Below are 13,860 nucleotides of genomic sequence, written 5' to 3' on the forward strand. Positions count from 1 at the left end.
AAGGAGAGTGGGCTGGAGAGATGGCTTAGCGGTTAAGCGCTTGCCTGTGAAGCCTAAGGACCCCGGTTCAAGGCTCGGTTCCCCAGGTCCCACGTTAGCCAGATGCACAAGGGGGCGCACGCGTCTGGAGTTCGTTTGCAGTGGCCGGAAGCCCTGGCACGCCCATTCTCTCTCTCTCCCTCTATCTGTCTTTCTCTCTGTGTCTGTCGCTCTCAAATAAATAAATAAATAAATAAAATTTTTTTAAAAAAAGAGTAAAGGAGAGTGACACAGAAAACAATCAATTCCTACCAAATCAGATATCCAGAGGCACAGAAGCTTCCAAGACCTCATCACTGAAGGAGACCTAAAATGAACACAGCATGTCTCGGGGAAATTTGTGGAAGAGGGCATGGAAAGAATGTCAGAGCCACATTTGGGTCATGATATACAGAGACATTTCCTCCTACCCATAACTGAGGGCTAACTCCACAATGCATGACCCATATACCTCGACAAGAAGGGGCCATGGGGAGGAGGGAGGACAGGGAAGAGGCCAACAATGGTGCCAACTTGACTATATTCACTGAGTACATAACTAATTAGTAAAAAAAAAAAAAAAAGTAATTTTTTTTTTTTTACCTAAAAAAAAAAAGACACTGGAATGGAGCTGGGGGCAATAGCTCTATGTTAAAGTTCTTGCGTAGCAGGTACAGCCATTGGTTTCAATCTGCTGTACAAAAAATAAAGATATATGAATAATACAGTTAATAAAAACTTTCCATGATATTAAGCATTAGGAAAATGGAACCATGAATTATAGGGAGATTCTATTTCATCTGGGTAAGACTTGTGATTTTCAAGACACTAGCAAATGCTGGGGAGGATGTGGAGAGGATAGTTAGGGACCCTTATTAGTTGAGACATTATGGGAATCAGCATGGAGGCTTCTAAGAAAGCACAGAATGTATCTGCTATGTGAACCAGCTATGCCACTCCTGGATAGATGCCCCAAGGAGTCTAAGACAGTGCACAATAGATATGCCTGTGCATTCCTGTTTATCATATCACTGTTGTCCATAGCTCAGGTCTGCATCAGCCCAGGTGTCCAGCAACAGAGAAAAGAAAATGGCAATACACATGGTGTGGTATTGTTTGGCTAGAAAAGAGTAAAAATATGTATTTTGGGGGACAATGGGTGAAACTGGATATCAGTTGGTATTAAGTGAAATAAGCCAGAGCCAAAAAATATCACACGTTGTTTCTCATAAGCTGAATCTAGATTTAAATATATGAAACATAAATGTAAAAGGGCCACTGGAGTGATGGCTCAGCAACTAAGGCATTTGCTTGTATGGCCTGATGGCCTGGGTTTGATTCCCCAGTACCCATATAAACCAGATGCACATAATGGCAGTGTAATAAAATTGTGTCATATACAGGCATAGGAATGCCATAACGAAATCCTTTACTTTATACAATTAATATAGACTACAAAAGTGTTTCATAAGAATTGAGTAACTCCAAGAAACTGAGAAAATTCTGAGAATGTCAAGCAACACTGAAATATGACAGCATATGTAAAAAAGATCAGTGAAGTTAAGAGACAATGCCAATAGTCAATTGAGTGCAAAGCCCTCTGCAGCTAAGGAAGTCTGACTACCAGAACCAGGTTCCATATTGGTTTGTCAGTGGGGCACAGAGTAGGAACCTAGTCCAGATCCAAGTCTCCAACAAAGTTTTATTTACCCTCAATATAGAACAAAGAACTGTTTCTATCTTTTATTCATGGGTTTTATTTCCTCTGCACCCCAGTGCTGGCATCACTTAGTAAACTCATAGACAGGCCTCGTGTAGTTCTTTCATCATGTGCTCCTTCACACACCAGCTGTCCATGACTGCTGTTCACTTTAGGTACAGAAGCAATGAGACTAATATGGGTAAGAAAAGAGATAGGAAGGTTTTTGTTTTTGTTTTCTCTGTTCCTAGTGTTCTTGGTCATGCAAACTGAAGCAGTTATTATGCATTTCACTGGCTATTTCTAGCCCTTCAAAATCCCATTTTATGTGAAGTTGACATTTTCTCGTTCCTATGTAATTAGGAGCAGGCAACGTGACTCTAGTTATTTTCTGGTTATTGAGTTCTAGATGGAAGTTTGACTGAATGTTCAACATGGGTCATGACCGGTGATACTCAGATACTCCAGAGCCCTGAAGTGTTAGGAGGTATACAGGTCTTTCTACTGACTTGTGGTGAACTGGAAGAACTGAAACTTTATGAACTCTTATTATTATTGTTTCATAGTCCATTTTATTCTGATTGGTTCTCTCAATTGAATATTTCACATAAGAAAGTGCATGCTTTAAGTCCTGGCCTCTCTAGTACCAATCAAGAGGAAAATGCTCAACTCATAATGAAAACAAGAAAAAAAGAAAAGAAAACACCAATTAGCAAGTATATCCTTGTGTTAGACATAACTGTGATCCCCATTTGCTCAGGTATAAAACCTTAAAATTACTTTTTATAAGAATTTGATATTATGTTAAGGAAATTATTTAGCATTTAAAAAATTTGAAACTTTACAGTAATTTATATGTACAACATTATATATCACTTGATCATAAGTGGTTAAATATGCACAAATGGCTTACTGGCAAGATAGCAAATCACCAATCCTCTCACACCTCACTCTATCCTCAACACAGGAAAGGGAAGAATAAGACCTTGGTTTCAATTTCACTCCAAGACTTCTTAACATTCTATTACATAAAGGTAAATACAAAGTTATATCAATAAGTAGAAATCCATGAGTAAATTAATCACATAATATACAAGAAAAGGGAGTGGTTGCAATAGTTATTTACCATAAATACACAATCAATTTATGTTTAGGGGTCTTATGATAACATATACTCCCTCTGTTGTTTGGTCATGGACAATCTTAGGCACCCAGTGAGGAAGTTATCCTGATTAAACATTGCCTTTTTAAAAAATAACCTTAGCAGGGAATTTAACATCTTAGTTATATATAAAATATCTAGGCTAAAAAGTTTTCCAAAAGTTTTAGGAAACTATGCTAGAAAACAAAGTAACAGTTTAAACCAATGTATTTAACATAAATTCCTTGGCCTGGTGTGATGGCTTAGTGCTTAAGGCACTTGCCTACAAAGTCAAAGGACCCAGGTTCAATTCCCTAAAACTCATATAAGCCAGATGCACAAGGTAGTACATGCATCAAGTTTGTTCTAAAAATTTGCTTGAAACATATGTTTGTAAGAAATTTGTTTTCTAAGAAGTTTATATAAAAATTAAAAACTATTCAGTGGTCTAAAATTTTACAGATTACAGTTGAAATTTTCAATTTCACATGAGCTTTTGTTACTAAAAGTTGCTCTGTTATCCTCAAAAACAGCTAAAAGTAGTTCATAGTATGATAGCCACCTCATCTTCAAAAGGATGTCAGATGTATACAAGGGGAAAGTGATTTAAGAGCTAGTGACTCTGATCCTCACATTTGAAGAGACCATGGTTAAGAAAATGGTAAATGTTTAAGTAACAATAACTCCTTCCTTAGCACTGATTTCAGTGGGTTCTCAAAATCAGACACATTTTTGATCAAAAAACTTACTGTGAATTATATAAAAGACAGGATTACTTGATCTAGTTTGATTAAATTGATGTAGTTCATAAAAGTACATATGCATATATGCATTTACAAATATATTATACTTGTAAACATATGTAGGAAAAATAATTGATCTGCCATGAAGATGAATGAATACACATAGAAGGAATTGTTTTTAAAGGATAGTTACATTATCTTCAAAAGAAAACAGATGACAAAGTAACATTTTCCTTGGATCAAACAATGAAGTGAATGGTCGCACAAGAAGTTAAACTATATTTTTGTCCCTAGGGTAGAATGGTGGCTTGGATGCCAGGTGCTTAGGGGAGCAGTAATAAGAGGGGTTATGGAAGAGAAAATGTTTAATGGATAGAGAGTTAGTTTTCCATGATGAAAATACTTCTGGAGATGGACAGTGAAGATAATCATACAACACTGTGAATGTATTTAATGCTAGTTCAATATGCACTTGAACATTGTCAAAATGATATATGTTACCACAATTTACAAAAGATTAGGGTTTCTGGGCATGGTGGCACTTGCCTTTAATTTCAGCAGGTGGGAGGTTAAAGGTAAGAGGATGGCAGTGAATCTGAGGCCACCCTGAGAGGCCACTCTGAGACTACATAGTGAATTCCAGGTCAGCCTGGCTAGAGCAATACCCCACCTGGAAAAACAAAACAAAGTAAAACAAAAATATTAGTGCTGTAAAGATGTCTTAGTGGTTAAGGAGCTTGCCTGCAAAGCAAAAGGACTGAGGTTCAAGTCCCCAGGACCCACATAAGGCAGATACACAAGGTGGCACATATGTCTGTAGTTCGTTTCAGTGGCTAAAGGCCATGGCATACCCATTCTCATTCTCTCTCAATATATCATATAATTATACATATTTTAAAAGATTAAATAGAAACAAGCAGACAGGCATACAAATACACATGCACTTATAATGTCTCTTCAATTTTAGTGATCTTTATACTGTAAAGAATTAACAAGAATTTAATTTGTATATCATGCTGTAGTTATTTTCTCTTAATTGAATCTAGCTCTGTCTACAGAGAGGAGGGATGCTCATAAGGGATGTAGAAAAAGCTTACAAGTCTCAAAAAGCCTCCAGCAGTCCAAGAGTTACTTGGAAACCATTCAGGGACCTGTAAGGATGCTGCTACTTTCTCTCAAACCAAAAGAATAGCCATGCACCACTCGACATGATAAAATAACAGCTCGTTTCATTCCATTAAAGTGTAACGAAAGTATTAGGTTTCATGTCATTAATTACTAGTAAAATAGTATTAATAAAGTTGTTCACTTCAGCTTCATTTACATTTATTATAGGATTTATAGGAAAATACTAAAAACGTCAGGCAGAAAGCAGGCTTCCATTTATTTATTTGTTATGTATTTATGTTTGTTATGTTAGATTTGAGCTTCTTAGGTAGACCTAGCAGGCCCTGAACTCACTATGACTGGCCATAAACTGGTGACCGCCTTCTGGCCTTTGCCTCTCATTGCACAGTGCCATGACCAGCAAGAAGGCTTTCATTAGGTAAAGACTTCACTGAACTTTTCAATCTAACATTCTTCTGTGGAAAAAGAAACAAGATAGCCCAGGGATCAAGCTATTTGACCAATTGAATTTCACTTTCTGAAGTAGAATCTAAGTGATTAAAATTTTTTTTTTCAGAGTAACATCCTCATGACAAAATAATAAAACAATACTTAGCAAATATACCTTGTGTAAAAAGTATAAACTTTGCTGGCTGTGGTGGTGCACGGCCTTTAATCCCAGCACTCAGGAAGCAGAGGTAGGAGGATTGCCATGAGTTCGAGGCCACCCTAAGACTACACAGTGATTTCCAGGTCAGCCTGAGTTACAGTGAGATGCTACCTTGAAAAAGCCAAAAAGAAAAAAAGTATAAACTTAGTTTTAAGTACACAATCCCAAGTCCACAGAAGCAAAACTTTTATTAGCCACTGTTGCAGTCCGGTTCGCCTTGCTGGTAGAAATCACCCAATAAGAGTAGCTTCTGGGAAAAAGAGACTTATTTTGGCTTACAGGCTCGAGGGGAAGCTTCACGATGGCAGGGGGAAAACGATGGCATGAGCAGAGGGTGGACATCACCCCCTGGCCAACATAAGATGGACCACAACAACAGGAGAGTGTGCCAAACACTGGGATGGGGAAACTGGCTATAAAGCCCATAAGCCCACCCCCAACAATACACTCCCTCCAGGAGGCATTAATTCCCAAATATCCATCAGCTGGGAACCTAGCGTTCAGAACACCTAAGTTTATGGGGGACACCTGAATCAAACCACCACAGCCACTAATTATCAAACAGTGTTTCCATGTTCTCAAAAACACACCAAAGAAATTTTTCTTTTCATATTTTATACATGTTTCATTATAAAGTATAAGTGTGTCTTATATCTTCTGCAACTTATTTCTCAAGTCATTTCAGATATAGATTCCTAAAAGGTTGTAAGCAACATACTTCTTAAACTTCATATGACTGAAGATATTCCCCCCAAAATATGTAGCCTTCTACTACATCCTTACGGTAGCTGAATATAAAAGTTAATATTCATAATATGAACTCATAGTATGAGTCAGCTGCAAGTTACTTACATCTCTGCACTGTGATGGTTATTTAGCTGCCTTTCAATTTTTTTGTGAAGAGAGAGCTGAAGAATAGCACTCTATGTAGATGATCTGAAACTGTTAAGCTTGTAAGTACCCTGAACTGGTGAAGGTTATGGGGAACTCTAGACCGGAGAACAGAATGTGAGTGTCAGGGTGGCATAAAACATCCTAGGGAAGTTTACACAGGAGGTAGTGATCTATATCATATTTACAAGCTTAGATATTATTCTAAGACCAAAGAGGACTTATAAAACTTTTAAGCAGGGTAAGATTATAAAACAATCTCCTATAATTTTGAAAACAAACAAACAAAAACATTGACATCCTCTATAGTGTGGATCTGGACTGTCTTCCAGAGGCCATACATTAAAGTTTTAGTGTTCAGTTTGGCTCTATTGAGAGGTCATAGAAATTTGAAAAGGTGGGACTTAACATAAGGTTTTCATGTCACTGATGGCTATTAACTTGAAAGGGATTATGGGCTCTATCCACACCTTCCTTATTTTTCTATTAAATTCCTGTCCATGAGACAAGTAATTTTGTCATCTAATGGCTCCCATTAAGATGCCCTACATGTGGCTCAAACTGATGGGGCCAATGAACTATGAATTAAGAGTTTAAAACTGTGAGCCAAAATAGAAAATTTCTCTTTCTAATTTGATTACCACAGGTATTTGCTTTCTATTTTTAATTTTTTTTGCATATGTATATGTGTGTGGTAATGATGAGTGTATGCATATCCACATGCATGTATGGGGTACGTACATGGGAGGGTGCGAGTATATGTGCATGTGGAGGCCAGAGGTTGATGTCATGTATCTTATTTGATCACTCTCCATATTGCTTTTTGGCACAGAATATTTTAATGAACCCAGAGGTTTCTCATTAATCTAGACAAGCTATTCAGGAGGCCCCAGGGATCCTTCTGTCTCCTCCTCCCAATGTGAGGCTTTTATGAGGGTTCTGAGTACCTGAACTCATATCCTTATGCTTGCATTAAACACACACACACGATTTTCCCACTGAGCCATCTTCTGAACCACTCCTCAGATATTTGTTACAGCAGTGGATTTCTGACTAACATTGTATGTCTCAAGTATAAAGAATGGGAGAGGATCAGAGATGCCCAAGAGAAAACAGTTAAGGAGCTCCTCCATGGTCTAAGTATTAGGTGATGGCTGCACTCAGATGGTCATATAGTTACTATTCAGGTTGTGGCTGAACTCAGATGGTCAGGTGACAGCAGGGACTTAGATTGCTAGGTGGTCACAGTACAGGTGATGGCAAGTCTCAAATGAGCAGGTGGCCACAGTATAGACACAAAACATTGAACATATGTGCACAGCTATCATCAATAGGTTAAATCTGAAGGACTATGGAAAGGTCAAGAGATATTCTCAAATTTCTAAACTTAGTAATGATTAGTGATGGTGCCATTTATTTGAAATATGGAAACACAGGGTATAATCAATTCTGTGTAGAATGGATGGATCTTATTTTCAAAATGCAAATTCAGAAATAGCTCTGACACCTTCAAGTAGGCAAGTTGGATATATAAATTTAGAGCTCAGAAAAGAAAGCTGTGGAAGAAATATTAATCTGAGTCACCAGAATATAAATGATTTGAGAGTCATAAAAATGAAAAAAATTCACCCTGGCAAAAACATTTAAGAAAACAAAAGACAACCTAGGGCTGAACTTAGAGTAATGTTAGCAGAAATAGTCACAAGAGGAGAAGACAGCAAAGGGATGGACGTGAAAAGCATACCCATTCTCCCTCTCTCTCTCAAAAAATAAAAAGAAAATATTTCTTAAAAGAGGTATGGTGGGCTGGAGAGATGGCTTAGCGGTTAAGCGCTTGCCTGTGAAGCCTAAGGACCCCGGTTCGAGGCTCGGTTCCCCAGGTCCCACGTTAGCCAGATGCACAAGGGGGCACACGCGTCTGGAGTTCGTTTGCAGAGGCTGGAAGCCCTGGCGCGCCCATTCCCTCTCTCTCCCTCTATCTGTCTTTCTCTGTGTGTCTGTTGCTCTCAAATAAATAAATAAAAAATTTAAAAAAAAAAGAGGTATGGTAAGGAGTATATGGTAAGGGGGGTGAGCAGAGATAAAGAAAGGGCGAAAGCAAATAGAAGCTGTATTCATAGTAAGAATACGTGAATACACCAATGATAGACATATAACAAAAACTGAATCTGAAGGCCAACTTCCCAATGCATGGATTTCCAGCACGGAAAGTAGAGGCCACTAACACTCACTGGCTATGGTGACCATAAATACAGAAGCAATCACTGTGTATACCTCCCAGCCCTGAAGACAGTTTAGAATATATGTTAAGAGAAGCTAATAAAACTGTCTCCTAAAGTTTGATAGGTTTTGTTAGCACACAATTGGTTGTTTAGTGAGTTTTTACATTTCCTTGAATCTATAATAATAATAAGGGTATACCTGTAACCCTACTTGAGTTCTTGTACATCTTTATCAATATGTAGGTAAGGTAGAGTATACCTTATCCTATTGGCAAGCTTCCCAACATAGAACATAAAAATACAGTGTTACTAATGACTGACACTTTCATTACCATGATATGGAGCAATATGATTAGACTCACCTACAATGCATTAGAGATAACATATTAGATTCATAAGTCAGACTATTGGGGCATATCATGGAGATGTCTGTCCATATAGTATTACTTTAGCATTCAATATATCATTCAAAGGGTCTTCACATGTCACGTGGCTTGCGGTAGAGCTCTGCAGTATGAGATGCATTCCCTTTGTTTAGACTGTTGTTTTCATTTATGAAAACTCAATCTGTAAATTGAAATTGAGAACTTGAAAAAGTAGAATTTGAAAATTTTCAAAACCATGTCAATTGTAGATGATAAGAAGAATATAAGAAAGTAGGCCATCTTAATAGCATAGATTCTGTTTATACATTGCTGTGTAAAGAAACCACCCTGGACATACTAGGGTAAAGTGATAATACATTTCGCTCTCTCATAGCTTTAAGCATTAGCACAGGTGGCTTTCACTAGTAGTTTCTGATCCTGCTGTTCTCAGGAAGTAGCCAGGTGCGGAGCTAACTGAAGGCACATACAAGATGGCTGGCTTACATAATGTCCCGTTAACGGGTTTATTGACACATCTCTGAATTTTACTTTCTCTGCCTCCTCTGTCTTAATGGACATATGAGTCCATTAAGAATTTTTGTTTGCCATTTGGCATTGAATTTTTGTTATTAGAAGTCATGGGAGAGATAATACATGTGGAAAGGGCCTCTTGTTTCCACTGTGCCCAATTTGGGGGGCTTCTGTCATGTTCACCTTCTCTAGGCCCTGCCTCCTATCAGAATCTCAGAAGCTCCCAGAAACAGTAGCTTTTCCCAGTCAACTTTCTGTGTAGTTTTTGTAGAGCATCTTTGGTGACATATCTCTCTGTGGGCAGCATTCCCTGATGCCCTGAGTTTAATTCTTGGCAATTCACAGAAATTCTCTGTCATTCAAGAACTATGCTAACAAAACATGAGGCAGGAAGTGAACACTGGCTATATTTTGGTGTTCCATCATAACCTAATTGATAGTGATTATCATATACAATCCTTGTATTACTTGTATTACTTACATTATTTTGCATCTTAATAAATTATAGTTATAAATAGCAATATTTGTTATATTTAAGAATTCTTTACACCTAACTTTCTCTGTTTGAATAATTTCATGGTTTCTTTCTTGTGGTTGAACTTATCCTGATTCATATATCCAGAAACAGATGCTAACTTTCAGTAGGGTGCTCAGAAGCAACCAAAGAGAAACATTCAGTGATCTATTCATGCGGTCAGACACCCCATGGCATGGGTGGCTGGGTTCAGAGAGTAAGTATTCCAACACAATAGGGAAGGTATGCATAGCTCTTTATGAAAACATTTCAGCATCCTATTGGTCAAGCAAACCATGAATATAAGGGAAGTAAATAGCAAACATTGCTACAAACTTGTTTGAGGCTACCACACTGTATGAGATTGCACATAGAAGATATTTAATAAAACTGTTTATCTATTACTCTATTTTGTTCAGGTTTCCTCTAGCACATTTACTCATTCAATAATTTTATCAACTATCCTCTTTGTGCCCAGATAAATCTGTGGAAATCCTTCCTGGAATATAAATGCAGGTTTTGGTGAGCATTCAATATTGTTGGGATTTCTACATAACTAGAGATGAAAACTACAAAGTGTACTACCAAGTTTTAAGTTGAACATAGCAAGGTTCCAAAAATGAATAAAACTGCAGAAGGCCCAGCACAAATATAAAAGTCCTAACTTGTAGCTTGTTTTTTGATTTACCAAAAACAAAACGAAAATAGTATTCTAATTGAGACCAAAAAAACCTAGTTGTTAAAATGTCAGAATGGATATCCATCAGTTTTCCATGTCACAACCATGTAAAGAAGCCTTAAGAGAAATTATTTCTGTGAAAATATTGATTTTTATTTGCTCTATTAAAAATGGTGCTACCATCTCAATGAGCCAATAAGAGACATGTTGTCATTAGAAGGTTCCCTTGTATGTTGTTGGCCTCTAAACCATGTCCATTAGGTGTAAGATATATTTTATTGGTTTAAGCATCTTCTACTCAAAAGCCTAAAGGACTGTGGATCACTATAATGGGTATCAGCAATCTTAGAGATGCAGGAAAAGCAAACATCAATGCATGACCAAAGGCCAAGCCTCAAAGGCAGACTTTAGTAACTCAACTAAAACTGAAGTGGGATAAAAGGCTACCTGGCCTTTAAAAGGCCATTACTTTCCTTACTTACATTCTAGAAAGTAATTAAATTCTAAGCAGCAGAGAGTCCTTTTGCATATCAGTGATAGAAAAAAAAAAAAAAAGACTGGGAAAAGTATCTTATCATATAATCTGGGAGATAAAAGTAAATCTTAAAACGAGTCTCATCTGGGACTCCTGCTAGAAATGAGGCTTCTCTGAATGAAGATCAGGAAATCTGCTATGGAAGCAACTGAATTTCAAATCAGAGAATTTGCTCTAAGAACAGTTGTAAGAAAGATGCACCAGCATTTCAAAAAGCCCCTTGGAGTCAGAGTGTAAAATGTCACCTTGGAATAACTAAATCTTCATCTACCACCCTTCTGTGAGACTCAGTTATGAAGAAAAGTGTTTCTCAGTGACGATAACACATCGAGCTCTCCAAGTATCAGCTAACCTCATATTACTCCAGACATCAGCTGTGTTCCTCCTCTCTTCTTTCATTTCCAACCACCCACTACCTCCCAAATGTCCTAAAATGTTAAATTCACTTTGAGTCTTATAATAGTCATTTATTATGTACTTCCCTTCATCACTAAGGATGGCACTAGTTTCAGAAATAAAGCTTGAGTGTTGGCTTCAAACAGGCATTCACTCAAATTCTAATTAAATTACTTTGCTGAAACGTATTTAAAACAATTAGTTATTGGAGCCAGTAGTAATCAGAGATTACATACACTGAATGTTCGTGCCTTCCAGAATTTTGAGTAGGTTGTGCAATTCATAAAGATGACTATTTAGAAGGCATCAATATGGAGATTTTTCCACATTAAAATGGTATTTATAGGGGCTGGAGAGATGGCTTAGCAGTTAACCGCTTGCCTGTGAAGCCTAAGGACCCCGGTTCGAGGCTTGGTTCCCCAGGTCCCACATTAGCCAGATGCACAAGGGGGCGCACACATCTGGAGTTCGTTTGCAGAGGCTGGAAGCCCTGGCGTGCCCATTCTCTCTCTCTTCCTCTATCTGTCTTTCTTTCTGTGTCTGTCGCTCTCAAATAAATAAATAAATAAAAATTTAAAAAAATGGTAGTTATAGAACATGTTACTTCACATGGGTCTGAGTGTGTGTGTGTGTGTGTGTGTGTGTGTGTGTGTGTGTGTGTAGGATGTATATTGGTGAAAGATGTTTGGATAGAAAGGGGAAATAGGTAGATAATCTGACACACTTAATGAGAAAATTAAAGCTGCATCATAGGTAGAAATCAAGGATGTGTTTATAAGGCCCGGCGCTTGTCAGGAAGAGGTCTTTACAGTGGAAAAGTGTCCACGTGCTTCACAGTTTAGGCAGGTCATTCTATATTTCAGAGTCACTTACATTCTAAATCACTGTGAAAATAGAAAGTAGTTGATATTTCAGTTTTACTTGATGAAAATGAAGAAGCTCATCAACTCCTACCTTCATTCTTTGGACTTTTCAGTATTTGTTGCTTTCTTAGCCATTTCAGTGAATACAGGATAAGCCAACTGTGTGGGTATTGAGAGAAGAAGAAGCCATTTTCTTAATAAAAATTTAAATATTCTTCCTGGCATGGACACCTCTGGGATGCATTCTTTCAAGAATGAAAGAGTATTGGTAAAAAACGAGGTGTACTTTTTGAAAGGACATTAAGATATAAGTAAAGTTGCAGAAACAGAGGCCCTTTGTCAAACTATTGTGAGATATTAAGCCCTCTTATTAATGACTTGATGACTTTTATGTCAAGTTTCTCCTGTTCTAAATCTAACATCTGTGTTGGTAGACTAATTTACTTGTGGTTGACTTGCATCTCCAATAGCTGTAATGCTCAGTGACTACATTTGAAAATGTTCCCCATCTTGTTGCTTGTTGTTGTTTATAGTGGCTGTGCTGATCTTCAACTAGGCCATTTCACATCGGATGGTATGCTTCTGAAGTTATCCAGAAGGGTATGTATCTACTCTGGATCAACGTTTGATCACTTATGAACTTCAATGATAGTCCATAATCATGTGGCATAACATCAAATCCTATGGAATGTTCCTCCACAGTTAGCCACATTGTCATACTAATTGTATGTGCTAGCAAATGAGTATTTTATTGATTCCTTTTAGAGATAAAGAACATACAGAGAGGGAGAGAAGAATGGAAAGAAGGGGGAAAGATACTTTTTTCCTTTTGTAGATAGCAAGAGAACTAGAAGAGGAGGGAAGAAGAGAGGGGATGATGAGCTAAAGAGAAGGAGAGAGGATTCTCCCTGCTGAATTTAGCTTCCCTTCCAGTTGCTGGCACAAACTTCCCAACCAAAGGAAGGTTATGGTAGGAAAGGGTTTATTGGCTGATAGACTCTAGGGGAAGCACCACAATGGAAGGGGAAAACATGGCATAAATGCAGCTGGATGTCACCTCCTGGCCAATATTATTTGGAAAACAGTAGCAGGAGTGTGTGCACAACACTAGCAAGGAGAAGCTTACTGTAACATCCATAAGACAGAGCCCCAAATGCACTTCTCCAGGAAGCTCCATCACTAAATTGTCACCAGCTAGAGATCTAGCATTCAGAACATGAGTGTGTGAGAGATGGGGAGCAACCTAATCAAACCACTACACTCCCTTACATGAGCACTTCTTATTTCTTGAAATAATTTCTGGCTATCTTGTCAAATGGTTATGTATTCATTTTCTCTAAGTTATTTTCCTCCGACAAACTAGTTTTGTTGTTATTTTTATGTGCTATGGATTAAACTCACAGCCTGTGTATGCCAAGCCAGTTATCTACTGCTAAGATCTATCCAAGACCTTTTAAACATTTTGACTATCCAGAGCACCTCATTA

The sequence above is a fragment of the Jaculus jaculus genome, chromosome 4 (assembly GCF_020740685.1).
Source record: "Jaculus jaculus isolate mJacJac1 chromosome 4, mJacJac1.mat.Y.cur, whole genome shotgun sequence".
NCBI lineage: Eukaryota > Metazoa > Chordata > Mammalia > Rodentia > Dipodidae > Jaculus > Jaculus jaculus.